The following is a 17,634-nucleotide window of genomic DNA, read 5'->3' as shown; positions in this document are numbered from 1 at the left end:
AAGCAGGTCTATTCTTTTCTTGATGCATAACATTTTGATGATGGTAGTTATCTCCTAAAATGATTACAAGGATCGGATGGCACTGTAAATTAATCTGCTACAAAGTAAATGGGAAATGAGCAATTATGATTTCAGAGTTCCCTTTAGTGAATTGAAGATTCTGAAAGTTACTTAATGAAAGATAACTTTCCCAAATTAACTGCTGAACTGTTGAGCTAGGCCGGGATTGAGGAGGGGGAGGATTAGGCTGGTGCGACGGGAACTCTTCTTGGAAGGAAAGGGAAAGTACCCATTTCCCTTGTGGGGTCTTTGGAGCCTCTTGGCCACAGCCCCTGCTGCAGAGAGGACCTGCCCTTTCTCTGCTCCGCTCTCCTCCCGCGTGTGCGTGGCCCGGGAGAGTCACATCCGGTCCCACTGGCCAGAAATGAGCTCAACCCACAACCCCCCTTTCCGTGACTCACGCCTGAGTACCGGGAAAGCGCTACTGGGACCGTGAGACCGGGCATGAAGGCGGGGCGACCAGGGGACGAGGAGGGACAGGCTGAGTCCGGGAGAAGGAACCGGAAGCTGGGGATGGGCCGAGTGGCCTGCAAGTCCCCAGGTCCGCACTTTGGTCTCATGCTATCAAGAAATGCTTCGCAAGCCAGGCCAGCCCCAAACTTGTCTGAGAAACCACTACTACGTACCACGTCTCTCTGTTTTCGATTGGCTCCCTTCATAACCAGTGGTTGTAACCACTAATTTGCTTTCCTCCTGTTAGATGGGTTTATCTGCATAAACCGGCCTCAGTAAATCTTCCATCTCAAGGTCTGTGCTCCATGTTATGTGTATTATTTGTACATTGTACAAAACGAAGATTATTTAGGCCAAAGGTCCAGTATCAGGCGCTGCCGTGTTGTTAGTTCTCTGGTAGGGACCTCGTGGGGATAGAGGAGACATGCAGGGATATCCAGCGATCGATCGGGAAACCAGAAGGAATTCAGGGGCCAAACTTTTTTTATTATTATTTTATTTATTTATTTATTTATTTTGGCTTTTCGAGACAGGGTTTCTCTGTGCTCAGTCTGTAGACCAGGCTGGCCTCGAATCCTTCTGCCTCTGCCTCTCGAGTGCTGGGATTAAAGGCGTGTGCCACCACTGCCCGACATTTTTTTTTAAACAGCAACTTTATTTCAAGAAATACATTCACGATGTAGCTTACTTACTCTGCCCTACTTTTATTTTTTATTTTTAATTTAACGTGTATGGTTGTTTTGCCTGCACGTATATGTCTTTGCACCAAACTTGGTGTCTGGTGCTAGGGAGGCCAGAAGAGGGGGTAGGATAGCTTCCCTGTGAGTGCTGACACCCTCTGGAAGGCAGCCAGTACTCTTAAACACTAGCCCCATCAGGGCTACTTTTTAATGCTTCTAACATCTAAATACTGAGCCACACGGAGGACCAATCTTCTAGCGCACAAACGTTTGTGTGTGGGGGACACACTTTAAACCATATCCAACACAAAGTCCAATATGAGGCAACCTAATCATGGCTGAATACGTGAATACACTGGGGGTTCAAGGTCAGGGTCTGGTTAGACGTTAGTGTATGATTTATGGTCAAAGTCAGATTGCAGCTCAGTCTTCATCCATCCTCAATGGAACGCTGGCTGATGGCCAGACTCACAGTAACAGCACCGTGCTGACTCCCTCCTGACTCCAGCACCGTGCTGACTCCCTCCTGACTCCAGCACCGTGCTGACTCCCTCCTGACTCCTAGGATGTGGCTTTCACTCTGTGTTCTGGAGTGTCCTGCCTCGAATTTAAGAATAGGCCATCACAGACTTGGCATTGAATAAATATTACAACAACAACAACAACAACAAGAACAAGAGATTATCTATCATCTTGAGTTCAAGGCCAGTCTGGATGACAGCGTGAGAACCTGTGTTCTATATCATCCTTCACTTTTGGATGAGTGAGTTTATTAAGTATATATCGAGCAAAAGTGAGAATTAGCCAGGAAGAGTAGCATATGCCTTTAAATCCCAGCACTAGGGAGGCAGAAACAAGAAGATCTCTGTGAAATTTTTTTTAAAGATTTAATTATTTCTTTTATGTATATGAGTACACTGTAGCTGTCTTCAGACACACCAGAAGAGGACATTGGTTTCCATTATAGATGGTTGTGAGCCACCATGTGGTTGCTGGGAATTGAACTCAGGATCTATAGGTGAACAATCAGTGCTTTTAACTACTGAGTCATCGTCTCTCCAGCACCATAGTGAGTCTTTAAAAAAAAAAAAAGGTACTATATTAGGAGTACTGGATGCCCTTCTAGGGGACTAGGTTCCCAGCACCCACATGGCAGCTCCAGTGTCTTTTACTCCAGTTTCAGGAGACTCAATGCCCTCTTCTGGCCTCTGCGCGCGCTAGATTGCATGTGGTGCACATGCATATATGCAGGCAAAACAACCATATGCATTAAAAATAAGTTAAATAGAGTGACTAAGGAAGCGTTGTTGAGGCAGCCAAAGTTCCCAGTCCAAAGTTGAAAGCACGCTGTCCTCCTGGTGAGGTTTCCAAATGAAAGAGCAAATGGCGTGCGCAGATATAGGCTAGGGAATGCTTGCAGAAGCAGCCACACTGGAGCTTCCAGCGGGGAGCGCTGGCTTTCTTAGTGAATGCTAGGAGTTGAACTTAAGTTTTCGTGCTTAGGGAGCAAGCATAATAATAGAGATGGGAGCTTTGTAAAGCAAGATAATCACGGGGTAGCGGGAGACGGGATAGCTCTCAGTACAGGTTATAAACTCTGGAGAGGAGGAATATGAGGCAATCCCTGCTGAAAAGATCGGAGCCCTTCTCGGGACAGAAGTATGAACTGACGACTCCACAGTGCCTTCTGGAAGAAGCTGAAGGGAGACATTAATACCTGCGGGTCTCTTTGGGAGGACCAGCTCACTGTCGACAGTCTCCCTTCGTTTGTGTAACTTTAGCTGGGCTGATCCAGCCCTCGATATGATCCAGGAGACGTGTAATTTGGTCAGATTCGTTTGTAGGTTCTGACTGTAAACTCTTTAGATCTTTTTATAGGATTGAAAAAACAGGTTGAAAAACAAAGTAGCTGTTTCCGCCCGGTTTCGAACCGGGGACCTTTCGCGTGTGAGGCGAACGTGATAACCACTACACTACGGAAACAGGCTGACAAGTTGCTCTATATGGGCTGCCCTTGAAGTGAATTGTTTCTTTTCTGGCTTTCTTAAATTCTATTTAGTCAACCAACACCTGGAACAAGCAGGTTCCTCTCTGAAGCTGTTAAATGATTCTCACGCATGGGAATTAGACGGTGCCCCCAAAGAAAACTGCCGGCAAAGTTAAGACTCTGCCCGGGACCCAGAAGCCCAGGGAGGAGCGCCAGCCAGGCTTCCGTAACCACCAATAGGCGCAGCTTTCCAGATCCTGCGGCGCCCCAGGAGTGCTTGGCTGATGAGTATAGAGCGCCACCTGGCGGCCAGCATCTGCTGTGTCGCGCGACTGGAGAGAAATGGAGCGAGCGAAGAAGGCCTGAAACAATGAAAAAGCACCCTGAACCTAAATGTAAAAGGCATTTCCCAGGCTTTCTCGTTCCGTTTTTGTTTGTTTGCTTTTAATGAGTCAAAATGTTTATCTGTTCGTTTCTTGCATCTGAGGTACTCTTCGCTGACATCCCTGGCCTTATTATTTAACCACTGCATGCGGACCGCTTTATCAGGTTTCCCACTGAGTCGGTTCTGCAGAGGCCTGCCCGTTGCCCTAGTTTCTTCCTCCAACTCGACATACACAGGCTCTGCACACTTGGGTGCATGCTCCAAGGACGGACTTGGTGCTTGTCTACGGTTTTGGCAGCTTCACGAATTTCAGTGCTAGGCCATGGTGGACGAGAGTGCTTTTCATACCCTTCTGTAAGGCAGTATTAATGTCTACTGTATCTCCAGGAGCAATGCCTTTCCAGGCCATGGCAACCAAAGAGAAAGAGTCCCTTCCACCCCTTAAAAAAAAACAAAACAAAAATAAAAATAAAATAAAATAGTCATAATACGTAATGGGAGACGTTTGGGCTTTTTGTTTGCGCAGCGTAACTTTTGAGACGAGCAGGTATTTGTGTTGCCCTACATATTATAAAAGTGAAAGTCAGTGGATGAGTACATTTCATTCTGCTAAGATAGAGGACAAAGGAAATGAGAACTGGAGCCAAGAGTCATGGGTGAAGGACGAGGAAGAAAGGAGAGAGCCCTGGGGAAGAGCTGACTGTGTGAGGCTGTGTAAAATGTGAAAAGACCTCAGCTGTTTCCAAGGGGTGCCCTAGACCAACACTAAAGAATGTATCACATTAAGCCACTTTTAGTAGGATCATGGGACATACTTTCTCAGGGAATCTTCTCCAAGCACATGCTGATCCCACTCTGTTGGAAACATTTACACTTTAGAAATCAATACAGAGCCTGATGACGGTAGCACATAGCTCTAATCCCAGCACTCAGGAGGCAGGCGCAGGCAGATCTTGGAGTTTGCAGTCAGCCTGGTCTACAGAGCAGGTTCCAGGACAGCTAGGGCTACACGGAGAAACAAACAGAAAAAAAAAGTCACTTAGAAAGGTTGGATTGACATATATAGCTTTAATAGGATAGAGGTCCTCTTCAAATGTCCTGTGACTGTCCTCTGAGTCCTACTCATACAACCTCCAAGCAGCACTGTCCTCTGACAGGTCGTTCCTCAGCAAATCATCCGGTGATTCTGCATCACATGACACAACCAGACATTTTCACTCCCGTCCTCCTGCCCTTCCTTCCATGGACTTGGTCCCTAAGAGCAGGTGTATGTATTTACTCCTTATTCGTTGGGCTTCAAAGAGCAGGCGCATTGCAGAGATTTTGATCACACAGGTGGTTTCACCAGCTCCGGCGCTGTCGTCACAGCTGACTCTTCTCAGGTATCCCAATTAGGAGGTTCAGTCAGTATACTTTAGTTATTAACACATTTTAAGAATGGAGTCCTTCTCAGTTAATTTAGTCAAAGAGAAAAAAGAGAGGCAGAGAAGAGACAGAGGGAAGAGGACACACTTCTATCCAGTAATGTAGTTTATTTGTAGGGTGAACTACAACGAGTTAAGCAAAAACAAAGCTCTGAAAAGCGTCAAGGTCCAAGACCAGAGTGGCAGCTCTTCAGTGAGCTAGACCCACAGCCAGCAACGTGACTTCAGGATGTTTGAGAAGTAGAGTAAAGGACGATGGTGTGTCTGGCAGTTATAATATTGAGTAGAAGTAAGAGCAAAATGCCCTAACCAAGAATTAAAGGCCACCATGGCGACAGTGATGAACCCTAGACACCAGGCCACCAGGAAGGCATAATGAATGTTTTAGCTGATTGGTTGGTTTGGGTTTTCAAGACAGGGTTTCTCTGTGTAGCATTGGCTGCCCTGGATCTCTCTTTGTAGACCAGGCTGGCTTTGAACTCACAGACATTCCCTTGCTTCTGCCTCCTGTGGGCTGGGGCCAAAGGTGTGCACCACCACACCCAGCTTATAATGAATGTTTTTACTTGAGCACTCTGAGAAAACATTTCAGGATCAGTTTGAATATTTTTGTTTGTGTTAGTGCGTCTGAGAGGAGGTCTCATGTAGTCTAGGCTGGCCTTCAACTTGATAGGTAGCCAAAGCTAGCTTAGAACTCATGATCCTACTGCCTCTGCATCCCAAACGGGAGGTAGCATTTGTGTGCCAAGAGCCATCTAAGAGAGGCTAAAAACCAGCAGGTGATCTCCCAGTCTGATTCCACCTTGGATTAAAATCTATGTCAGATTTGCTCCTGCATGAGAATTTTATTATAGGAAAGATTCCTGCTATTAATATGCTTTTCCTGTTATTACTAAACATATATAACAACCACTAGGTATTAGCCCACCCCTTTGAGCAGATCTCTGCAGACCAATGAAGATGCACTGCCTTGTAGTGATGCTAAATAGACAAATGGATGACTTCTCAATTCTTAATGATGATCCTATAAGAATTCCTAAAACTATAGAAGCAATTATCAAGACCTTTTATAATAGGACTGCTATTAAAGCATTTTTTTATGTAAAACTGCATTGAGAACTCTGAGAACCGTCTTCAAGTGTCATGAGTTAATTGCTTCTAAAATAGCGAGAAAGCATCTACTACTCAGAGCACATTACAGGAGGTTGTAAAACCATTCACCAAAGGTCACTAAAAGGGAACGAATGAGTTACTACGGGTGCAAGGACAGAAGATAAAATATTGACAGGGTTTATCTACACAAAACTTCACTAATAACATTGTCACAAAAGTTATGGTTTTTTTTAACTCTCCATGAACCTGCAGAGCTGGGACAGGTGATGAATGTTTAGGCAGATAATTACTCCTAACGGATATGTACATATTCTCTGTTGTAGACCTCTGACTCGATTTGTGACTTGAATTCATGTGTAAATGTGTGAGGAACTTTTTACCATGTGATCATGTGTTCTGAAAGATGGATAAGTGCTGAGGACACATCGGAGACAGCCCTTATCCCTCATTTTTTCTTATAAGCCCCTTTTCCCCATTTTTCTTACAGAGCTTTTATAGGGAACTTTTTTAGAACTTAGAAATAAAGGCTAAAATCAGTTTTTCTTCTCATGACTTCAACTAGCAGGCAAGGAGACAGAGCCCTGCCCTTCCCGTGGGGAGAACACAAAGGCTATTTTACTTAATCCCCTGCTGTTTTAGGATGAGGTGCTAAATAGTTTCTTCCATCAGAGGCGCTCAGAAGGCGGGCCAGCTACTGAAGGAAAGTGACTTAGACTTAAGATAGATAAACATTTTATTATTAAACAGCAACTTTACATCTCTCTCTCACACACACACCCTGTCGACATTCAGTCTGATGGTAACTGCTCTTTTGGGTCCTCATTTTCTATGGAAGGGCCCTGTACTGTGTGACAGGTGTCTGAAATTCTGTGACTTCCTACAGTTGGCCTATTTTTATGTCAGTTGAGTTCTAAACCTCAAAGGAATGCTAAGAGGTTGAATTTGTGCTGCCCCTAAATCCTTTCCATTGGCAAAACAACTACGACAACGACAACACACTGGGTTTTATTTGGCTGTTCTGCATCTGCTGTGAAAGATGAACAGGGCAAGCGGAACATGGCAGCCAGCTCTTAGGAAATAGAAGCCAGGCGAAGGCTAGTCGCTTGAGTCCAGCTGGGCCTAGATTGTTCTCACCCAGCCGGGGCCTCACAATGAGTGGGTGTGGGAATCTGAGAGCAACAGAGGAAGCGAATACAAGGAAATAATATATGTTTGTCTGTGTATACTGTGTGTATATTTTATGTTGTGTAATAAGATATATCAGAATGTTGCGATGGCTACTTTTGGTTGTCAACTTAGAATTCACTAAAATCTAAGTGGCTGGGTACACCTGTGGGGGATTTTTCTTAATTAAATCATCTGCAGTGGGAAGATCTTTTAATTCAGATCTATTGAGGTGGGAGGATCTTCCTTAATCTGAGCCACGCCTTCTGCTAATGGCCTACATAAGGACGGGGAAGTAGGAGACTCTCTCTCCCTCCCCGTCCCCCTCCACCTCTTTCCCTCCCTCTCTCTCTCCCCCTCCTCCCCCTTCCAGCCTCTCAATTTCTCTCCCTTCCCCTTGCCCCCTCCCTCCCTCTCTCTCTTCCTCTCCCTTTTCCTTGCCCACTTGGCCCCTCTCTGGCTGTCAAGTCCATTCGTTTACTGTCATTAGAGCCTAATTCTTTTCTGACATAGACAGAAGACCAGCTGAGACACCCAGCCTCATGGACCAGGCAACTTCTGTATTCTTGGCCTTTTCGTTGGTAGACAGTCACTGTAGGAGTAGCGGGATCACACTCTAATAAACCCCTTTTCTCTATATGTAGTGATTCATTCTATAAATTATGCTCCTGTAGAGAACCAATACACAGAGTTAAGATAGGAAGGGAAGAGAAAAGGGGAATACAAGCCTTGGGTTTGGCCTAGACTCTATGTGGGGAGGTAGGTCGGAATATCTTCAGTGAGGGAACCAAACTGCAAAATTCGGGATTAGAAGTAGAGCTTATGGATCATAAAACCAGGTGGCGGCACATATCTTTTTCTCAGCACTTGGGAGGCAGAGGCAGGCAGATCTCTGTGAGTCTGAGGCCAGCCTGGTTTCAGGACAGCCAGGGCTACACAGAGAACTGGGTCCCAAGAAAGAACAACAACAAAAACAACAACAACACCCAAAGGCTACAGAATAAATACTCCCTCTCATGGTCCTGAGGTAATAGCCAAATAAGCTACCAATTGTACCACAGAGGCAATGCCAATACACACCCTCCTCCTAAAGATTGTGTTCACGAGGGCCTCGCAAGTCCTCACCTCTACCTGAGGAGCTAATCTCTGTGGACTGTGTGGAAGTGAAAGACTCAAAAACTCCCAAAGGGAGACACTTACTCAAGCCTCGGGACAGCCGCGCACCCAAGAAGACACTGAGACCGAACTTAAGATGTAGAGAGTAAGATTTAATACAGCAACGACAAGAAAGCACATAAAAAAAGCACATATACCAGATATCTGGGGTCGAAACTCATGCAGCCAGCAAGGTACAGAGGAGATTCGGCACCCAGCCCAAATTTTCACAGGCTTTTATAAGAAAAGGGCAAGGGGGGAACAGGGTGGAGAAAGTACAAATTTACGTCACCAAGGGGTCGTGTCCTATATTTTGGCAATGTATTCGATCTATTGGAACATTCTGGGGTAGTACCAGGAGGCCCCTATCTCAAAAATGTTCTTGGCATAGTCTTTAGTTGGGAGGGGTTGGACTGAGTTCGCTCCAGGAGACCCTTATCTCAGAAATGCTCCTGGAACCGTTCTCACTTGGGAGGGGTCGGACCCTGGGGTGAAGAGTGGGGTGAAGAGTTCAGAATGTACTCTGAGGTAAAAAGTTCAGGTGTGTTCCGGGAACAACCTCTAGATGGGAGGGGTAGGACTCCGAGTTGAAAAGTTCAGTAATTTTCCTCTTTCAGAAGCATCACCTGCTAAGAACAAGCTGATGGCCTATTAGCAAGAGGCTGAAAATAGAAGGTGGGATTCAGAGAGAGAGAAAGAGAGAGAGAGAGAGAGAGAGAGAGAGAGAGAGAGAGAGAGAGAGAATAAATTACAAGCTAGTTGGGGAACGAGCCTGAGCTTACAGCCTGGGGCACGATTTAAAAAGACTGCTGTTACAGAGTAAACAGTTGGTGGCCTCTTGGGAGGTATGGCCGTCCAGTCCAGCAACTAAAATGCAAACAGGGTTCACCTGAATGGGGGGCTGGAAATGAAAGGGCAGAGGGGGGGGCGGGAGAAGAATGAAGCCAGAACAAGGTTCTGAAAGTTTATAAAGGGAAACCCCACAAAATCCACTCCTGTTTCAGATGGAGTGTGTTGCAGAGCAAGGTCAGCGCAGGCAGCCAAAACGGCTAAGATCCCATGGGAACCTGCAACTGCTGGCAAGGCAGATGCCTCTGTCCAGGTCAGACAGACCTGTTGTGACAAATGTTCAAGGTCTGCTTAGCCTGCTCAAGGCTGGGAACGTTACAGGGAGGGAGAGTCAGTTTTCTTCAAGGCTGGGTTGACCAGGTTCCAATAAATAGTCCCACACCCAGAAATGTATGGGCAGCACGAATTTGGGCCCAGGTATGTCAAAAAACAAAATTGGGGGGGGGGGGGAGGAGACAAGGTGGGAGGGTGGAACCAAGAAAAGTGGGGGTGAATATTATTAAAATGTACTGTGTGGAATTCTTAAAGAATTAATAAGAAGCCTTTAAAAATGTTGTATTTGTGGATCTCCTGCTTTGTAGCATTCTGCTGCTTTGTCCTGATATCCTTAGAACTCAGTGGCACAAAACTAAGAACACCAAACTGCCTCCACGTATGTCCTCCCCCCAAGTCCTGCAGTCTCCCCCTTCCCAGCTAGAAATTAGTGAAAACTAAGCTCACTGCGGTCTGCAGTGGGGAACAGACATGTTGGGAAGAGAGCTCACTGCCCATTTGAACTAGAATCTGTGCTAGAAGATGTCAGCATGGTGGATGTCTCTGTTTCTGTAAATGTCTCTGAAGCCAGGTTTTCTAATTTATTTGTGAATTTTACGCCCAGACACTGAGCCTTACTTCAAAAATCAAAGTTAAATCACACGGAAGCAATCTGTGAATGACTCTCAAGCATAAGAAGACAAAGTTTTAAATATTCCATAGAGAGTAAAACCATGTCTGAGAAGGAAAGAGACTGAGCAGGTTGAACACACAATCTCCACACACACACACCCCAGGCCAGTGCCACACAATCATTCAAAAATATCCCTGATGGGTCTGAGGGTATTTGATGAGCATGGACATAATCCTAGCACTCTGGAGGCAAAGGCGGGGCTATCACCAGTTCTAGGCTAGCTTGGGCTACATATGAAGAATTGTCTGGGAAAAAAAAAATTTTTAAACTTTACAAAGGCTGGGATTGCCCAGAGAAGCCCCCAAATTTATAATTACTTTACCTCAATTTAATTTTTAACATTGAAGTACACAGTCAAGCAGACGAAACCCAGAGTTTTGACCGAGCCCCCACCCCCACCCCCAAAAAGTGATTTACTGATCAGCTACATCCCCAATCCTCTGCCAGATATTCTGAATCAAGAAAAGGTTTTAGCAATGGATGTAATTTCCCCTTGGCTTTTAAGAGTCCATAGCCGTTCGTCATTTGGAGATTTCTTCCACTGTGGAAAATTCAACAAAGACTTCTGACTTCTGATATTTCTAGCCCTAGTTCCCACCAGTAACTTAGAAGTTCCTGGTTAAAGAAACGGACGACATTCATTGTACTTAATAGGTTTGACAAATCTAGATGTCACACCGGATGGGGCTAACTGTTCCGATGATAAAATGATCTTGGAAAATGTCCGTCCGTCCTGGGCAGCTGGGAACTGTTACTATATTGTATGTTTCCCCACCCTCTTTATTACAACTGCCAAGATCTCCTGTGGTTTTTCAAAAGACCTATAACCATTTAGCTGGAGTTCAAAGATCAAGAGCCCAGAAGCTTCAAGCCAATAATCTGCCTGTCCAACTCCCCAACAATGGTCAGCTGTGAATGGAAATCCAAGGATCTAGTAATTGCTCAGTCCCACAAGACAAGCAGGTGAAAAAGAGCGAATCTTCCTTCTTCCAGTGTCCTTAGTAGGTCTCTAGCAGAAGGTGTGGCCGAGATTAAAGGTGTGTACCACCACGATTTGTCCCAGATGACCTTGAACTCAGAGATCTCCTTGCCCTAGTCTCCTGGGATCTATAGTCACTATGCCTCAAGATCTCCATGCCAAGATCAGAAACTTGTATCGCCCAGCCTCAAGAGCTGGATCGCAGGTGAGCCTTCCAATTCTGGATTGTGGTTCATTCCAGATAGAGTCAAGTTGACAACCAAGAAGAACCATTTCTAGAGGACTTTTTTCTGAGTTAAGGGCCGGTGATGTGTCTGACGAGGCTGGGCGCACTGCGAGGCTTGTGTGTGCGGGCGTGTGATGGTGGCAGTACTTCCGGCTGGGCGCCAAGGGATGCAGAAAGCCTGAGATGTGCAAAAGTAAAATACTCCGAAAAGAAAGAGCAGGAACGAGGTGTGCATTTGAGGGCAAATGTGTTTAAAAGGACAGGAGTGCAGAGTCATAGAGGAATTCTAAACATACGCATGGTGAGGTGGTGTTGAGCAGCATAAGGACCATTAGAAAGCTTTAGCAGGTAAGAAAACTAAGAACTAGTGGAGTATACAGAGTAAATTTGAAAAAAAGCTGCACTTCCCTGACCGGGAATCGAACCCGGGCCGCGGCGGTGAGAGCGCCGAATCCTAACCACTAGACCACCAGGGAGTGATGGGAGGCTCCTTTCGCGAAGAATACCTAGGTCTGATCTAAAGTTCATTACTATTTATTAACTTAGCTTTTTGATGGGCAACCATAAGCAGAAGACTCCAAAAGGTACCTGCCCCTGGCACCTATCCTCCCGCTGGCCACATCCTCAAAATATCTCAAGCCTCTGTTAGGTCACGCAGTCTCGATACAAGCTGAGAGGCACCAGAAAGATCTAGTATTCAACAAAAACAAGCTGAGAAGCACCAGAAAGATCCAGTATTCGACAAAAAACACTATGCGTTGGCCGGGAATCGAACCCGGGTCAACTGCTTGGAAGGCAGCTATGCTCACCACTATACCACCAACGCAACATTAACTCTGAGTTGTGGAACATTCTGTCCTCTTAGCCTCTACAATCGGGAGCCAGGCCAGGCCACGAGAGCCACAGGCACCGGTGACCGCTTAGTCCGGGCAGGCCACTACCCAGAGCAGCCTGGCACACCGCTCAGGCCCAGCATGGCGCACGCCGCCCGTTCGGGCACACCTGGAGCCCACCGCGGTTGGGGTTGGGATGGGAGGGCTCGCTAGGGGCAGTGGGGGACGGAGAGGAGCGTTTTGGCAGGCGCCAGGGCGCTGGGCCAGCGGCCAGCAAAAGGCTTTGAGGACCCGGGACGGCTTTGCTGGAGGACACCGTGCGGGGCTGGATTATCTGGGTCTGCGTGTAGGGCGTGAGTAGAAGGGAGAGCGCCCATGGGGTCGCCTATCTGGCTATTAAAAAAAAGAAAAGTTACTGCGTCTCCCCGTCGGGGAATCGAACCCCGGTCTCCCGCGTGACAGGCGGGGATACTCACCACTATACTAACGAGGACGACGTCAGTGCCAGAACCCTGACGACAGCCACTGTCCGATGTCCGCCAGGATCGCCAGCTTCGGTCTGAGCCATCATCCATCTCTCTGCACTTCACAGCACCTCAACCCTAAATCCTCCGGGACCTAGCGACAACACCCCTCCCACCAGGAGCCGGACCTGCGTGCAACCATCCGGTGATCGCCCTCTGCCGTCTTCTCCGGAGAAGAGGCTCGGGATGGCAAGCTTGAGTTGTTGCTGAACTGGTTCCTAAACCGAAGATGATGACCCGAGACCCGGGGACTTTGGAGCATCGTGACAATTGTAGTAGAATCCAATTGCCTCTTTTCTGTGGCGAGGTTTACAGCTTGAATTTGGAGTCCAGATGCACTTGTTGCTAGATCCATTCAGCAGAGGATAAAGGGGCACGCTCAAACTATCCCTTCCACCTGAGCTGCTTATTGGCACTCGTTGTAGTCAGGATGGCCGAGCGGTCTAAGGCGCTGCGTTCAGGTCGCAGTCTCCCCTGGAGGCGTGGGTTCGAATCCCACTCCTGACAAAGTTTTGTACCTTTTTATTCCTGCTAGGTAGCAATTTGCAACTTTCAAACATCTTTTCTCTTCCTCCCCTGACATGAATAGCAAGTACTCAACCATCCACCTCAGCTCACCTTTGCCCCCCTCACCCCAGTCCCTTTCAGTCTCGATCATCACTTTAAGGTGCTGCCGTCCCTGCTTCCCCTCACCGTAAATTAATATATCTAATCTTTCTCCTTATTGTTTCTACATTTTCAATTACTGCTAGAAAAACATTACACTTCATGCTGAACCTTTTTCTAGGTCCTTTAGAATTTTATTTCCACATTTGGATTACATAAGTAAATGGTGAGTGTGGGCTCTTCTTCTCCAAGTTAGCTACCCAGTGTTCCTACTTTGATTACATATAGAGAACTATTTTTTTTTTCTTACTGCTTTCTGATACTAGTCCTCACCCCCTAAGTTCCTGATTTTGTACTTAGTTCTGTATCCGTCCTTGGCTTGCTTCTTTGTGGGCTTTCCTGTGCTCTGGTCTATGCCCAGGGCTTGCGAATGCTGGACAAGAGCTTTACACGTTAGCTGCAACCCCTTGCTCTTCTCAAATTTATGAGATAGGGTCTGTGATGGTTTCTGTATGCTTGGCCCAGGGAGTGGCACTGATAGGAAGTGTGGCTCTGTTGGAGTGGGTGTGGTCTTGTTGGAGTAGGTGTGTCACTATGGGCATGGGCTTTAAGACCCTCACCCTAGCTGCCTGGAAGCCAGTATTCTGCTAGCAGCCTTCCGATGATGAAGATGTAGAACTCTCAGCTCCTCCTGCACCATGCCTGCCTGGATGCTGCTATGTTCCTGCCTTGATGATAATGGACTGAACCTCTGAACCTGTAAGCCAGCCCCAACTACATGTTGTCCTTTATAAGACTTGCCTTATTCATGGTGTCTGTTCACAGCAGTAAAACCCTAACTAAGATTACAGATAAGTGATTTGATGAATCTCAGAAGAGACCTTGAACTTGGGACTTTTAACATTGTTGAGACTGCTATAGACTATGAGGACTTTGAAAGTTGGACTAAATGCATTTGGCTTTATGCTATGTTTAAGTATGCCCCTCCCATAGACTCCTGTGTTTGAATAAGTCTATGGGGGCCAGGGAGTGGAATGTGATGGTTTGTATATTCTTGGGCCAGGGAGTGGCACCATTTGGAGGTGTGGCCTTGTTGGAATAGATGTGACCTGGTTGTAGTAGGTGTGCCACTGTGGGTGTGGGTTTAAGATCCTCACCCCAGTTGCCTGGAAGTCAGTCTTCCACTAGCAGCCTTTGGATGAAGATGTAGAACTCTCAGCTCTGCCTATGTCATGCCTGCCTGGATACTGCCATGCTCCCACCTTGATGATAATGGACTGAACCTCTGAACCTGTAAGCCAGTCCCAATGAAATGTTGTCCTTTATAAGACTTGCCTTGGTCATGGTGTCTGTTCACAGCAGTAAAAACCTACTATTTTCACCTCTTGCATCTCCCACTGCCCCCTTTAAATCCTTTTACTATACTTTAAATAGTATTTTTTTAAAGTACTCATGTATGTCTGTATGAGCACCATGTGCATGCAGTGAATGCAGGGCCTGAGATGGAGATCAGAACTTCTGGGCTGGAGCTGCAGCTGTTGTGAGCTGCCATATGGGCTCCGGGAACCAAGCCTGAGCCTTCTGCAAGTTGTAGCTGGGTTGACCTTGAGTTTCCTGGTAATGAGAGATGGGCTTTGAACTCCTGATCCTCTTGTCTCTACCTCCAAGGATTTGGATCACAGGCCTGCCCCACCACAGTTGTGGTTGATGGGGTGGGGGGTGGGCGGGAGACGACTTGATAGAGTCAGTGATGTCGGGTATTTCCTGCGTCTATTTCTCTCAATACCAGAGCATGGTTTGGAAGCTTCTTTCTGGTACAAGTTAGGTTGAATGTCACAAGCATAGTTGATGGGGGGGGGGGGAGGAGCCTTTTGACACTCATGATATAAAGCACAGCTCTATGCTGGAAGACAGTAAGAAGTGGTTTATTCTGAATTGAATATGAATGAACATGGTCAGTTTGTCCCAAACAACACATCTCAATATGGAAGCTGTTACATACATTTTTTTTTTATTACAGAACAAACCAAACCATTAACCAAGGTGTGTTTTAAGTAACCTGGTGTGAACATTGGTAGGGAGGAGCAAGATGAAAAGAACGCTGCTGTGGATTTTGAATGTTATCTGATAGCATTCTTAGTGTTTGGGTTAGAAGCTAGTGATCTGTGAATTGGATTTGATGGTGAAAAGGAGGTTAAGTTGAAAGACCCCCGTTTCCGGGGAGACCCTCGCTCAAGTCTCAGGATGAGCCGATGCCCCAATAACTCGAGAGAAACCGTTCTTGATGCATGAGGTTTATTCGGGCATCAGCATGCTGAGGCCGAGCTCATAACCCGCATGGGGCAGAGGAGATCGACTCCAGCAGTTGCAGTCAAGGGTTTTTAAAGAATAAACTGTAAAGTGAGGGGAGGATAAGACCACAAAGACTGGGGAAGTTGAGTAAACATCGTAAAAATGGGGATGGTGAATTACAGCTCATCTCTCATGGAAAGGTTACAGGTTATCTTTGGCAAACATTCTTGGTCCCTTACACTATGAGTCAGGCGCCTGGGCGGGTCACCCAGTGGTCATCATTCTCTCGGGCTGAAGGCGAAAGAACAAAGAACTCCATGCTGGGCTTCGTTTCTAGGGGTCTAAGAAACACATTGAGTTGGGGTCTTACAAGGTCCGATACAGAAGTGAGCAATGAATGGCTATTAAGGAGACCAAAGATAGCCCAAAATAATTTGGCTGAGTTTGCAACATCCCGTCTCCCTACAACCATGATGCCACAATTGGTCAATCTGCCTTGTAGAATGTTTAACTAATCCCCCCCATGCCTTCCTATGAAAACTAATAGTCTGCAGAATTGAATCTACACAATTTCAGTGTTCCTAAGGTAGAGAATACACACAGCATATGCCTGTGTTTGTGAGGTCATTGTTTAATTCTTAAGCTTGCTCTTTTCTTCCCTTTTTCTTTGTGTTGCTGTTTGGGTTTTCTTTCTTTTTTTAAAAGATGATGACTAGCCATGTAACTCCAGAGGCTGGCTCTTGGTGCTGTTTCTCAAGAGGTGTGTCATCATGACCTGCATTGTATTTTGAGATAGATTTTGCTGGGTTCCTTAGGCTGGTCTTGAACTTATCAGCTCAAGTGATTCTTCCAATTGAGCCTCCTGAGTGCTGGGACAACAGGCATACATTATCCCACTAGCAAAGTGAAGCACTTCTGTCACAGATAGAAAATGTTAAGTTTCAAACCTGGGACCAGCAGCTGAGGTGTCAGTTTAATTTATCAAAGGAGGCCTGGCCCCCAGGCTTTCCCAGCATCCCTCAGTCTCAAGGGCTAGGCTGCCCTTCCCCTTATCTGATCCAGACATTGCTTATCTACTCTCTCTGCTCTTCCTTCTGCCTCTCTTTTGCTCCTTTTGTACTTCTGGCCTTCTGGCTGATGATCTTGGTGATAGGTGATTTGTCCACTGCCATTGAACTGAGCCAATTCAGATCACATTAACTGCAAGTTTATTAGGAAACCGCTCTCCGAAAGTCGAGCTCACTGCCCCCAGGGACTAAAGCCAGAGAACTCACCTTGGGGAAGGGAGAGAAAGAGAGGAGGGAGAAAGAGAGAGAAAAAGCATGTGTGCAGAAAGAAAAGAGGAGAGAGAGAGAGAGAGAGAGAGAGAGAGAGAGAGAGAGAGAGAGAGAGAGCAAAATGTCTGGATTATATAGGAAAGAACCTCTGGGGGCAGGGGGAGAGCAGTCCAGCCCCTGGGCTGGAAAATTCAAGGTTGGGGACAGGGTTTGTTAGGTAGGGACTAAGGAATGCTGGGAGAACCTGGAGGCCAGGTCTGCTTTGATATTTAAAATATGTGCTTCAGTCCCTTTTCCCGTTCCCCTCTCTCACTCTTCTCCCCCTCTCTCCACAAGGTTCAAGGTCATGACCACTCTGGACTTTCCCAGATATGTCTGCCCCTGGCTGTACTATTCTGTGTAACTATGTAACTATGCTCTTCTGCATATCTATGCTTGATATGTTTCCTAATGTGGCCTGATGCTGGGGAGAGGGTGTGCCATACCATGCTGAGGAACCCCACCCCACCCCCCAGGTACCAGCCATATTATGGGTCTAGTATAAAATGAAGTTTATTTTGGGGCAGCAGAGAAGGGGGGTTGAGAACGGAGTAGAGGCAGAGAAAGAGAGAGTGAGAGGCCAAACCTACTCCATCTTGGGACTGGCCTCCATCTTAAAGAAAAAAAAAAAAAAAAAAATCC

The 17,634-nt window shown here is 46.5% G+C and overlaps 5 non-coding genes across 5 annotated transcripts; 1 reads left to right on the top strand and 4 right to left on the bottom strand.

The window, feature by feature from the left end:
- Nucleotides 1-3,103: 3,103 nt before the first annotated feature.
- Nucleotides 3,104-3,176, bottom strand: Trnav-cac (transfer RNA valine (anticodon CAC)). Its single transcript has one exon. It is a non-coding gene; the product is annotated as a tRNA-Val (tRNA).
- Nucleotides 3,177-11,825: 8,649 nt separating this feature from the next.
- Trnae-cuc (transfer RNA glutamic acid (anticodon CUC)) lies at nucleotides 11,826-11,897 on the bottom strand. Its single transcript has one exon. It is a non-coding gene; the product is annotated as a tRNA-Glu (tRNA).
- Nucleotides 11,898-12,175: 278 nt separating this feature from the next.
- Trnag-ucc (transfer RNA glycine (anticodon UCC)) lies at nucleotides 12,176-12,247 on the bottom strand. Its single transcript has one exon. It is a non-coding gene; the product is annotated as a tRNA-Gly (tRNA).
- A 428-nt stretch (nucleotides 12,248-12,675) lies between these two features.
- Nucleotides 12,676-12,747, bottom strand: Trnad-guc (transfer RNA aspartic acid (anticodon GUC)). The gene has a single exon. It is a non-coding gene; the product is annotated as a tRNA-Asp (tRNA).
- A 455-nt stretch (nucleotides 12,748-13,202) lies between these two features.
- Trnal-cag (transfer RNA leucine (anticodon CAG)) lies at nucleotides 13,203-13,285 on the top strand. Its single transcript has one exon. It is a non-coding gene; the product is annotated as a tRNA-Leu (tRNA).
- The last annotated feature ends 4,349 nt before the right edge of the window (nucleotides 13,286-17,634 follow it).

This window comes from Mus caroli, unplaced genomic scaffold (assembly GCF_978045245.1).
Source record: "Mus caroli unplaced genomic scaffold, Mus_caroli_1 scaffold_1, whole genome shotgun sequence".
NCBI classification, from domain to species: domain Eukaryota; kingdom Metazoa; phylum Chordata; class Mammalia; order Rodentia; family Muridae; genus Mus; species Mus caroli.
Note: the sequence above shows the minus strand (reverse complement) of the source record. Positions and strands in the feature narration are given on the sequence as shown.